General features: G+C 30.1%; 1 pseudogene; it reads right to left on the reverse strand.

Annotated features, from left to right (window-relative positions):
• Window positions 1–4143: 4143 nt before the first annotated feature.
• LOC123888358 lies at window positions 4144–5658 on the reverse strand (annotated as a pseudogene).
• Window positions 5659–12725: the final 7067 nt, after the last annotated feature.

Raw genomic sequence — 12725 nt, forward strand, 5'->3', positions numbered from 1 at the left:
AGATAAATCCGAATTATGTCAATGTAACATTGGTTCGAAAGTTATATTCTGAACCAACATCAATTTAAAATGTAACTTCCGAACTGAATTTAAAAATATAATTTTGTGGGGCCTGAGAGCAATTTGGGGTGACTAAAGAGCTAATTTATTCACTAAATACATGGCCCAAGATTATTATTTTCCTTTGAGAAATGGTCCAAGACTGTTTAACAACAAGTTCAACTTAGATTTATGACCGTCTACGCGTTTATATGTAACTATTTATTTTATTTTTTATTTTATAGGTACAACATTTCTGTTGTAAAATTTGGACCTATCATCACATCCATAATAATAAACAACATATTAATTAATGTAATCAAACAAATATGAATGATAATAAAATAAAATAGAGATTATAGAACTTATCTTTATTGATTTCGTCAACCGCAACATAAGCAATCTTGAACTTTCAAACCATGAATGACATGGAAAATAGTGAACCGTGATACAATACCTGAGGCGTGCTGATCGCACTGTCCTTAAGGATTTATCCGCCTCATAAGCGCAAATCCCCCAGGATTCAACAGGTCCTTCCCGGATATAAATCATATCCGAAGTTACAGAACTAGCAAGGATTAATAGACACCGGTGATGTAATCCAGGAAGATAACACCTCAACTTATAAGGAAAGGTAATATTGGTTTATATTGAAAACTCTATGTGCCCAAAATCAATCATGTATATGTACCATTCCTTTCTTAACATACGTACAAATATATACATGAGAGAAACCTTTTTTTTCTTTTCTTGTAACCATCATGTAGCTATTAACTAGGAGTAAGTGGGTATTAACAACTTATTAATAACGAAAAACACATGTTTATTGACCAAGTAAAACGTTAACAACTTATTAATAATAATGATGATAATTATATATTATTAAAAGGACTTTAAAATAAATTATTTTGTCAAAATATACAACAATCCCCCACAATTTATTTTAAAGTTTAAAAGAGTACTAAAAAAAACATTTCCTGGATTAACATCATTGATGTAATGCATCAAACTGGTGTAGCAAGCTATATGAACCAGTGCTAGACTGATAGTACTTAACATACAGTAACATTGGTGTAGCAAGCTATATGAACCAATGATACTTAGCGTATGTTAGCGGTCTACCAATCGCATTACACCCCACAGTTCTTGCTGTTGCCGCTGTGTTGCGCGAATAGGCCGTGCGCGTGCCTGGATTCTTTCATGAGTGCTCTAGAGATTTCGCCAAGATCTCATACAAGCGGCCCCACTTGACACTCAAATAGGTGATTTCATCAAGTCTACTTAGATAAATTCTAAGCGACAACATCTCCATAAAAGGGGGAAATTAAATCTATGATTAGATTTATAAATCAGGTCTACTTGAAAGCTAGTTTTCAAGCGACAACACCCCCACATTTGATAACATAGGTGAATTTTATTCAGGTCTACTTGAATTATTTCAAGTGATAGTGCCCCCTCAATAAGGACAATTTATAATTCCGCACATAGTGATATATTTTCTCATAAACAAATTTCACCAAACATCATTGTATTATTTTAATACAATGGATAATCCACAATTTCACATACATCATTGTATTATTCTAATACAATGGATAACCACAATATACCATATTATATAATTTATGGTGTCTCAAAAATATTTCATTTACAGGTCTACTTATAATATTATATTTTTAAGTGACAAACATTTTTATCACATATGTATTTCTATAAATTTCTCAATGTGTCTCCCCAATTTGCTTCATTACTGCTCTACAAATTTACATGCTTCAGTGGCAACAAATATTACTGCATCACACTTGAATAAAGAATATAAACAATGAACCACATCAAGTGCCATAAAATAATTGGTCTAATACAGTTATACCATAAAAATTAACTTCACGGCAGAGAAACAAATATGCAAAGTGTATGCCACTGTATTTTCGTTTTTATATGTCCAGGTTATTCAAATAAGCCAATATCTCAAACCTCATGAAAAATTATATGTTTAAATCACTTAGAGCAATATGACAAACACTTACACAAGAAAATAAGAATCTCATAATTAAATTCTTTAGTAGTAGTCATCTAGTTTTTTTTTTCCATACCGATTGATCACAAGCAAAACTATACATATAATAAACCTTTGTTTTGTTTTTCCACTAGAAGAAACAGAGTATTATGGACTTGCACAAAGTCCAATTAGGAATTGAATACGTAATTTCAAAACTATCTTATCATTCATTCTCATGGATGTTGAGTAAGATATAAAAATTATTCACAGAAATTTATATAGACAGATCACCGATATAAGTTTCACAATCAAATTCAACAAGCATAGTTAAAAAGACTTACTTGAATTTTTATATCACGTTTTTGCAACATTCATATCTAAGGGATTCAACTAACCGTATACCATCATTTCGTGGATTGGAAATTCCAGCTATCTACCTAATTCTTTTTCACCCACTCTACTTGGATATTCAATATGTAATTCTTCTCTCGCCGCAAAATTGGGGTTTTACGATCTATAATCCGAGCATAATATAAGAGACTAAATCCTTAAGATTGTTGTAAAATTTGGACCTATCATCACATCCATAATAATAAACAACATATTAATTAATGTAATCAAACAAATATGAATGATAATAAAATAAAATAGAGATTATAGAACTTATCTTTATTGATTTCGTCAACCGCAACATAAGCAATCTTGAACTTTCAAACCATGAATGACATGGAAAATAGTGAACCGTGATACAATACCTGAGGCGTGCTGATCGCACTGTCCTTAAGGATTTATCCGCCTCATAAGCGCAAATCCCCCAGGATTCAACAGGTCCTTCCCGGATATAAATCATATCCGAAGTTACAGAACTAGCAAGGATTAATAGACACCGGTGATGTAATCCAGGAAGATAACACCTCAACTTATAAGGAAAGGTAATATTGGTTTATATTGAAAACTCTATGTGCCCAAAATCAATCATGTATATGTACCATTCCTTTCTTAACATACGTACAAATATATACATGAGAGAAACCTTTTTTTTCTTTTCTTGTAACCATCATGTAGCTATTAACTAGGAGTAAGTGGGTATTAACAACTTATTAATAACGAAAAACACATGTTTATTGACCAAGTAAAACGTTAACAACTTATTAATAATAATGATGATAATTATATATTATTAAAAGGACTTTAAAATAAATTATTTTGTCAAAATATACAACACATTTCTACAATGTTTTTCGATAACTAATTCACTTGGATTGGTCTGGTGGTATTGACTTGAGACCTGTGAGTGTACTCCTCCTTAAGGTTTCGAGTTAGATTCTCATAAGATAGATTCTTTTTATTTTCAACTAAAATTTGTATCCACTTAATTAAGAAGCACAAATCTCTTACTACTTGAATTAATATATTGTTAGTTATTGAATTAATATATTGTTAGTTATATCGAATTTGGATTCTCTACGTTCAAAAATTTTGCATTCACCTATATTCACTCACATTTAGTGCAAATATGTTACGAGAAAGAATGGGGAAAGATATTATGGTAAGCCTTAATGACAAAATTGCCTTTGAAATTAAACTAAGGTCTTGTTTGACCCTACTTATTTTCTACTCCTTAAAAGAAATGGAGGAGTAGAAAATTGTATTTGGCCTTATTTCTCCTTAAAAGAATTTTAGAGAAATAAAGTAAATAAGTAGAAAATAAGGAGAAGTTGGGTCAAACACAATTTTTTACTTATTTACTACTTTTAAGTAGAAGAAAAAAAGTGAAAAATAAGTAGGGTCAAACGGGACCTAAATGTAGGTGAACGTTGAGAATCAAATGTTTTATCCAAGAAAATAATATAAAGGAATAGGAAAAAGTTATGTGTTATTTCTTTTGTTGATAAAATATGTGTTATTTTATTTGAAAAATATATTTGTACTAGAACATCGACCCGTGCGGTGCACGGGTCTGATTAGCTGTAAGATATATAATGATTAAATAAGATATGATAATTCCAATAATATAAGGTATATGAAAAAAGTTGAGTAACATTAAACGATAGTTCAACAATAATTTTGGATAACTATTCATACAAAGAAAATTATGTTATATTACGGAAGACTTCCTTATAGACCACATTCGAAGTCTTAGTCGTATTTTCACCGTCGTCATCGATGATCAATTTTTTTAATCCTTTTCTAGAAGTAACTCTTGAAATTGCAACATACAACTGACCATGTGAAAACACTGGCGACAGAAGATATATCACAACATGCCTTAAAGATTGTCTCCGACTCTTATTAATAGTCATCGCAAAAGAAATCATTATATGAAATTGTCTCCGTTGAAATTTAAAAGGAATTCTCACGTCAGATGGTGTCAGAGAAAATCTAGGTATGAAAACCTGAACACCAATATTACTTCCTAAAATAATTTTTCCTTCAAGAGCACATTTTCCCAATCTCATAATAATAAGCCTTGTTTCATTGCATAATCCTAATTTTTGATTCAAATTCCTTAATAGCATAACTGGAACTCCAACTTTAAGTCTCAACTTGTGATTTGGAAATCCCGACGTAGAAATCGTGTTCAAAAATTCGGGAGTATGAACATCATCAACTGTTTGATCGTCTACATTTTGTGTTAGTGGAGTATCATAACTCAAATATGTTTTTTCTTCACCAGGAATTAAATCCAACATATAATCATTTATTGTGTCGACTATTGAATTTTTAGGAGCTAGTATAGCTCTATTTTGGAAATACGTTATATCGTTCATGTTTTGTAAAAGTTGGGGATATGTGCTTTCAACGATAGGAGCAAGAGGATCATCTGAATTTGGAATCAATAAATCTGATGGAATGTCAAGTTCTAAATCATCGTCCTTGTCATCTCCAATTTCTCCATCGCCAACACCCAAAACTCATTCAGAAAACATCTGCACTCGAAGCACCACCGAGAAGCCTCATGTTTTTACTCAATGTTGAAACTTCACAAAAATTCCATATAACCGAAGAATTAATAGTAGCATGAACAACTTCTGGCCTTGTACCTTTGAGTATTACTGGTAGAATTTGTCTAAAATCTCCGCCAAAGGGAATGTTTTTATTTTTTTCATCAACAGACTTGAGAATATCTTTTAAAGTTCGATCAACAGCTTTGAAACAGTGTTTGTGCATCATTGGTGCTTCATCCCATATAATTAGCTTTGTTTTTTGTATTAATAGCGCCAAAGGGCTTTTAGGAACTATGGTACATGTTGAAAACTCGTCAACATTTAGCAGAATACAAAACATTGAATGTGTTGTTCTACCGCCAGATATAAGCAATGCAGCGATCCCACTTGAGGCAACTGTTAAAACTATCTCACCTTTTGAGCGTAATGCGGCTGACATGGCCCTCTAGATAAATGTCTTCCATGTACCGCCATAACCATAAAAAAAAACACATCAGATTTGTTTTCTTTAACTCTTGTCATGATTGTGTCATATACTTTACGTTGCTCTGAAGTCATAGTTGACATCAATCTAACATGTTCCTCAGCTAATAATTGTCTGTTATAATTCAATTCGTCGTGTATTAAACTATTTTGTATATCAAGAACTAATGATGTGTCTGCTCTAGGCATCTCAATATCTGCTAGTGCATATTGTATCAATTGATCATCAGTTAATATTAAATCTGCAATGTTAAAATCAAAATAATGAATGTGATTAGTGACATGACTATGGTTGTGTTTGGTTGTATTGCAAAAAAAATTGATTTAGCAGAATTGAGTTTGATAATAATTTTCCAAATCTCACATGATAATTATTCTCTAAATTTATGATCCGGTAGAAAAAAAAATCATTGATCAGGAAAGACATAAAAATATTTCGTGATGAATAATATAGTCAACAATAATTTTGATATGACATACTTTTAAAATTGATGGTGCTTATCAATTATTGCACATAATTTTAATTACAATTGATATACTTGTCATAGTGGTCGGAAATATTGTCTTGCACTGAAGGGTTGCAAGTTCAAATGCTAGTCAAGACAAAATTGTATTTTTTTTTAATAAAAATTGCAAGATAAAATGGAGGGAAAACAGAAAAAACAAATTAGGGTTTAAAGTTTGCTTGTGTATACAAGCTTATAATATAAAAGATTTCATGTTCTATTTTTAATTTCAATAACACAATTCTATTTTTCACTTTGTTTTCTCTTACATTAAATATTAATATATTTTTTATGACGCTAAAGATTAATATATTTAATATAATAAAAAATATTTAATATAAATAATTGTGAAAATAAAAATGAAATTAAGTTTTCTTAAATTAAATGTAGGCCTAACTATACCTCCAAGTTCTCCTCTATTTTTTGTTTTTTTGAAAGGTCTTCTCTGTTTTGTTATTTTATCTTTGGTTTTTTTTTCCACATTCCAAGTTTTTGAATGTCACAATATTCAGATTTGTTGACATATGAGTGGAATGGTCGAACCAAAAACAACATGGATGGTAAAATAATATCCTTCTATAGCGACCTGTCTTGTTTTCCAATACATACCAAACACTTTGTTTGTCTTAATTTGATATCATCTACATGGTTCTTTGTGGCTCTATATGTGACATCCCACTTCCTGTTCATTACTATTTTCTACTATATCCCTCAATTTTGTGGATTTGAATTTTTCAATCTCAACTATCTGATTTCAAATGTTCATACATAAATAAGTAAATGTCAAACTAAATCAGTGTAATATTTGAATAATATTATACCGCATTAGGAAAATTAGGGGTGATTTCTCCTACACAAATACTCTAAGAAAAACATAGAGAAAATTAGAAATTTATCTCTCCAAACAGAAATTAGTGCCGACTGTTTTGTTAAAATTTTATTGAACGGTGTAAAATTAATTAAATGTCACACCAATTAAATTTGATTCCTCATATATAAATATATTTGTGTGTTAATCACAATAATAAAATGTTGAACCTATTATAAAATAAAACAATATGAAAAAAATGTTGATCCTTGTGGTATAGTAGTCAAACTTCCAATGACAATATCGATTTCTTTAACCTTATGTCCTTCTCCTTATTGAGAGTGGTGTATCTCATAATCTAAATTTTTACTTATGTAAAAAAAATAACAGTAACAATATTTGTTGAGAATTTAGGGATTTTTCACTAGCCTTATATGATAATTGTTGTTGAAAATTTAGGAATTTTTCACAAACAGAAATTTATGAGAAATATTTTAACGATAATAAGTATCCATTGAAACGATGAAGTATTATTCCTCGTGGCCTCGTGAGAAGCAATTGGAATTGATGCTTGAAATGAGTTAGACTCAACACTCAATTATAAGACTACCCACAATGGTCTCAACACCATTTTATATTCAACACCCACTTTTTCCCTCCACATCATTTTCTCTTTCTTCCACCTAATCATTCAACACACATTCAACTTTTACCCTCTCCAATGGTTTTTATATTCAACACCATACCCCACCACTTTCTCTACCCCACCACTTTCTATTTCATATTCTTATTTAAATTTTAATTTTTGTTTTTATGATTAAATAACATTATAATTATCGATTAAAATTAAATTAAAATAATACACTTAACAAAATTTATTTAAATATTTTTTTTTATTTTCTTAATTTAAAATGCAATACATCATACAAATAACGTAATTAATACGATACAAATTAACTTAAAATGCAATACAACACACAAGTTACATAATTAATACGATGAAATTTGGTGTTAAACCAAAATTAGGTGTGTTTTGAGGATGTTGATTGAAAAATTGATTTGAATTTTGATAATTGTTGGGATTTTGATAATTATTGGGGTTTTGATAATTGTTGGAGTTTTGATAATTGTTGGGATTTTGAGAATTGTTGGGATTTTGAGAATTGTTGGGATAATTAGAAGAATTGTTGGGATCCATTTCACTAAAAAAAAGATTAAAACTTCAAAAGAAAGACTAATTAGAAGGTAAATAATAGATTAAGATAGTGTAAAATTTGGTTTTTTTTCTGTGTCCAAATGAAATGAACCAAGTCTATATTTGTAGAGGAAAAAAAATCACGAATTTTGGTATAAAAATTAAAAATTAAAAAATTAATTTTCAACGAAATAATTGAGTTCAAAGGATAAAAATCCACCGGACCAATCACAAGCAGCCACGTGGCCTGCTTTATCCAAAGGAGCTTTCTCTCTCTGCGTCCACTGACGGCCACTCTCCTTTGTCTGCGCGTGTGCCACACGCGCCTGGATTGGCAAATGAAATCGCGCCAGCTGGCCCCCCGCGTCAGTTTCAACTGAGTTGAAAATTTTCAACACCTCTTTCATCCACCTAGGATTCAACATAGAGCTCCAATGGTTTCAACTTGTATATTGCTGTTGAATATACATTCAACACTACCATTGTGGGTAGTCTAAGATGATATTAGAGTCTCTCAACGATCCGTTGGGCCACTTGCTACTGAATTTCCGATCGGATCATCCACTATTTATATATTCGCGCTCCAAGCACAATAGCGTTAGGCGTTAGGGGATGTGTTAAAAAGTCTCACATCGGTTACGAGATAACCTGAATATGTGTTTATAAGTGAGGGCAATCATCACCTTACAAGCCGATTTTGTAGGGTTGAGTTAGACCAATATCCAATTGTAAAACTGGGATGGAAATTGGAATATTTGATTAACAAAGGTTAATTAGGGTTTAGTAAGAAAGTTTAGGATTTCTCACCTTAAAATTGAAATGTGTTTTAGTGACAGTCTTCTTTAAATTTGTGGTTACTCATAGCGGCTCATGACATGCTAAATATAAAGTTGAACTTGAACGAACATCAAATAAAAACATGAAAGATACATGTGAGAAAAGTATGAACTACGGATGACGGGAGATTAAGGAAATTTTTTATAAAGTATTGAGAAAATTCAAGTTTCTCATAGAAAATTGATAAGCATGAAATAAATCTATAAAGAAAAATATCATTCATCTTTATAAGTCCATCAATTTTAAAATAATACGTTAAATCTAATATAAAAAAACTAATATTGTATCAAAATCTATCAATTTAAATGAATGAACTATCATTTATATTAAAGCACCATGTTCAATAAAACAGTGTTATGAGTTAGGGTATTAGGAAATATTTTCAAGTCCTACACGAATTTTTAAAATGAATTTGTAAAGAGGGTTACTCCCATCTTGAAAATTGGTTATATAAAATGGTTAGATCTACCGAAATAGTGTGACATAAATGATAGATATTTGAGTTATTTAACCACTTAATCATAGGTTTAATTCCTAGTCACTGTATATGGAGAATTATTTTGGGAGAAGTCAACATCTTAAACAAATCTCAAGTACTTTGAGATAATTAGTCCAAATAGTTGTATGCGGATGATTTTTTTTTTTAAATCGCGGATGATATTTTTAGTTTACTAAAAAATTGAAGTGGATAGATCTCATATTAAATTATAATAAAATTAAAAGAACTTAATAAATTACTTAAATGAGTGAGGTTCATGTTAGACCCCATGTAACATTGCACCACACTCTAGAAGCCGCCATGGATAATGTTCTATATGAATGTGTGAGCATTTATTTTAAAGAAATTGCCATATTGCTTTAGAGAGTGTTTTAGGTGGTTGCTTTACATGAAATTGTAGGTTTTTAATTATAGGTCGTTGCATTACAAATCACTTTAGTGAGCTCATGGATAATATATGATTATATTGGATTCATGGTCATGTAATTATAAATCAAATTTCATTTGACCCGCATGCAAGCACGAGTCAATATCTTGATTATAATATATTTTCTCTTTTATTAATATTCGATCGATCAGACCATTTAATCAACTAATATGGTTCGATAATCAATTCTAACATAATTGATTTCAAACACTTTCAATGATAATTACGGAAATCGAACTGTGATTCTTCTTAACAAGTCCAACATCAATCAACATTGAACAACTAACTACTGATTTTATTCTTTCTTTTTAATTAAAGTGAATTTGGAATCAAACATGGAACTTGATGGTAGTAAATTGTGATTTAAGCCGTCGATGGAGTGAGGTTAAGACAAGTGTCCGCTAAGAAATAAAAGAGGCCCATTTGGTCCCAATGATAAGGAACCTTGATAGCCGGCCTAATTTTCCAAGTCACAATCCAACAAGAATGAGGTGTTAATTAAGATAAGAGTCCATTTCATCACACATTGTTCCCACCACCAAATCAAAGTGAGAAAAATCACTTTCTATTGTTGAGACAGATTGAGAGATTTATGCTTTTTTTTAAATGGTTCTTAGTTCCCAATTTCTATCGACATCCTCTTGGCCCATATTAAAAGACAAACAAATAATAAAAAGTACATCTTACCGTCCATTTTTTACATCAACAATTACTTTAGTGCGTTCAGAAGAATCGAATTTGATTCTCGATGAAAATATTTTTTAGTTAAATTTTACTTACTTTGTGACTGAACTCTGAATTATTTGGCTTCTTCACTTGAGAACCAAACAAATTAGATATTTTAGTGTGAAGATTAATCTCTTGAGTATTTTCATGTATAATCGTGAAGATTAATCTCTCAAATCATATACTATAATAAACAAGAAAATTCTTTTTTTTAAAAATTGAACACTAATATATTTTTAAAATTGAATTCGAACTTAAAATATTTGATTAAATTGAAAGAGACTTTTATCATCGTATCTAAGTTTGATCTCTTGTATCAACAAAATCTTTTCCGAACCACATTCTCCTTACCTTAATTTATAATAGATGCAGGTGAATGAATACGGTTGCAGGTTTGCACATATAGGACAGACATGTACATGCTCTTATCTTATATGTGCGGTATCCACCCTTTGAAAATGAGTGGGAGAGCAACTATAGTCTATAAATAATAAATTAATAAAAATTGAGAGTTTGGTTTGGTTGTTTAATTGCCAAATTGAATTTAAAAAACATTTCATTTTGGATGTGATTAGACAATACATCAAACAAGTGGAATAAGTAAATATTGTGTCTAATCTAGAGAATATAATACGTGTTTTGTCAACAAGGACAACAAAAAATGAATAGTATTATATGGCAAATGGAAAAGGAAAAAAAAAGTTGACAAATGATAATTCTTATCAATTTAAACTAATTCATTTTTTACACAATTGGGTCTAATTAAAAATAGCTAATTATCAAATTAATCTCTATCTTTATCCTTCGAATTTATGAAAATTATAAATTGATCCCTAATTTTCAAAAATTAAAGTTGACTCAAAACTTTTCAAATTTATATAAGTGGTCCAAAATGTTCACAATGAAATTTTAAACACACATTTTTAAAAATGAAGATAATTTAAATACAATCATTCGAATTGCTTAGAATTTTAAATACTCTGGAATTTCTAATTACTCTTTCCAAACATATATGATGCATTTGTGACAAACAATATATAATAACAGTTTTTTTTCTTGAACTATATCTACTAATCACTCCTTAAATGTGGACAAAAGTTAGTCAAGATGAATCAAATTTAGTTTAACTCATAATCAGTTTAAAATTCAATTCAATTAAAACTCACGGTAAATTTGGCTCAATTAAACTTAATTCAGCTCGTTAGCTTGAATAAAAAGATCAAAACATAAAAAATAAAAAAACTCAAATATCAATCAAATCAAATAAAAAATTAATTAAGACCGTATAATTTACACTATGGTGAATGATCAATTTTCTTATAAAAATAAATTTTCTCATAAGTCTTTAATGTTTTTTATGTGTTGATGCATTCTATATATAAGGGAAGATAGTGCAATAAAGTATATTTTCCAATGCGGAATTTGAGTAGTAAAATTGGGGAGAGTTTTTTTTAAATATGAGTTTTGTGAGTTTCTAGCATGTCTTAATTGTGAATTGATTCTCTAAAAAAGATTTAGAATCTTTTTCAGTAGCTAATGTTTTTGTGCCATGTGATCACAGGGGGAAGTTGTTGTTATGGGAACGCTCGCTTGACAGAGCGTACTATTAATAACCTCTTTGGTTAGTGTGACTGTCCTGATTTTAACTCAATTTGATCTGAAGATAAAATAAAAGGATGTTGTAGGGGTTTTGAGGATTATTCAGCTTTCAATAATGTTATTGATGATGTTGCTCTGGTGGATTTACCATTGTGTACGTGGTAGATGGTTTACATGGTATCGTGGTGATGATGTGTACATGAATCGCTTAGATCGGTTTCTTATTATTAGAAAAGTAGATGAATCGCTTAGTCGGATGTTTATTAGGAGGAAGGTTATTTTCCAGATTCGATCCACTTTTGTGAAAGATTGCCACATCTTACATGGTATTCTAATAGCTAATGAGTTGATGGATAATTCTAGAAGGAGGAAAAAGGAAATTATTATGTTTGAAGTACACTTTGAAATGTTTGAATCACAGAGATCATAAGAACAACAACTACAACAATTTGTGTATTGTAAATAATTGTTCTAGTTTTGTTAATAAATAGTGACATAATAAGTAGTAAATAAATAGACATCTTCTTGGATCAAATCTCTTCTTATTTTACGTATTGTTGTCCCTTAACTCAATTATTTGGCCTAGTTGGAACACCTTGTTTATTGCAACCTCCTTTGAATGAAGATGACGATATTGCAGGGAGACAAGACGATGATAA

Source organism: Trifolium pratense, linkage group LG6, assembly GCF_020283565.1.
Source record: "Trifolium pratense cultivar HEN17-A07 linkage group LG6, ARS_RC_1.1, whole genome shotgun sequence".
Classification (NCBI taxonomy): domain Eukaryota; kingdom Viridiplantae; phylum Streptophyta; class Magnoliopsida; order Fabales; family Fabaceae; genus Trifolium; species Trifolium pratense.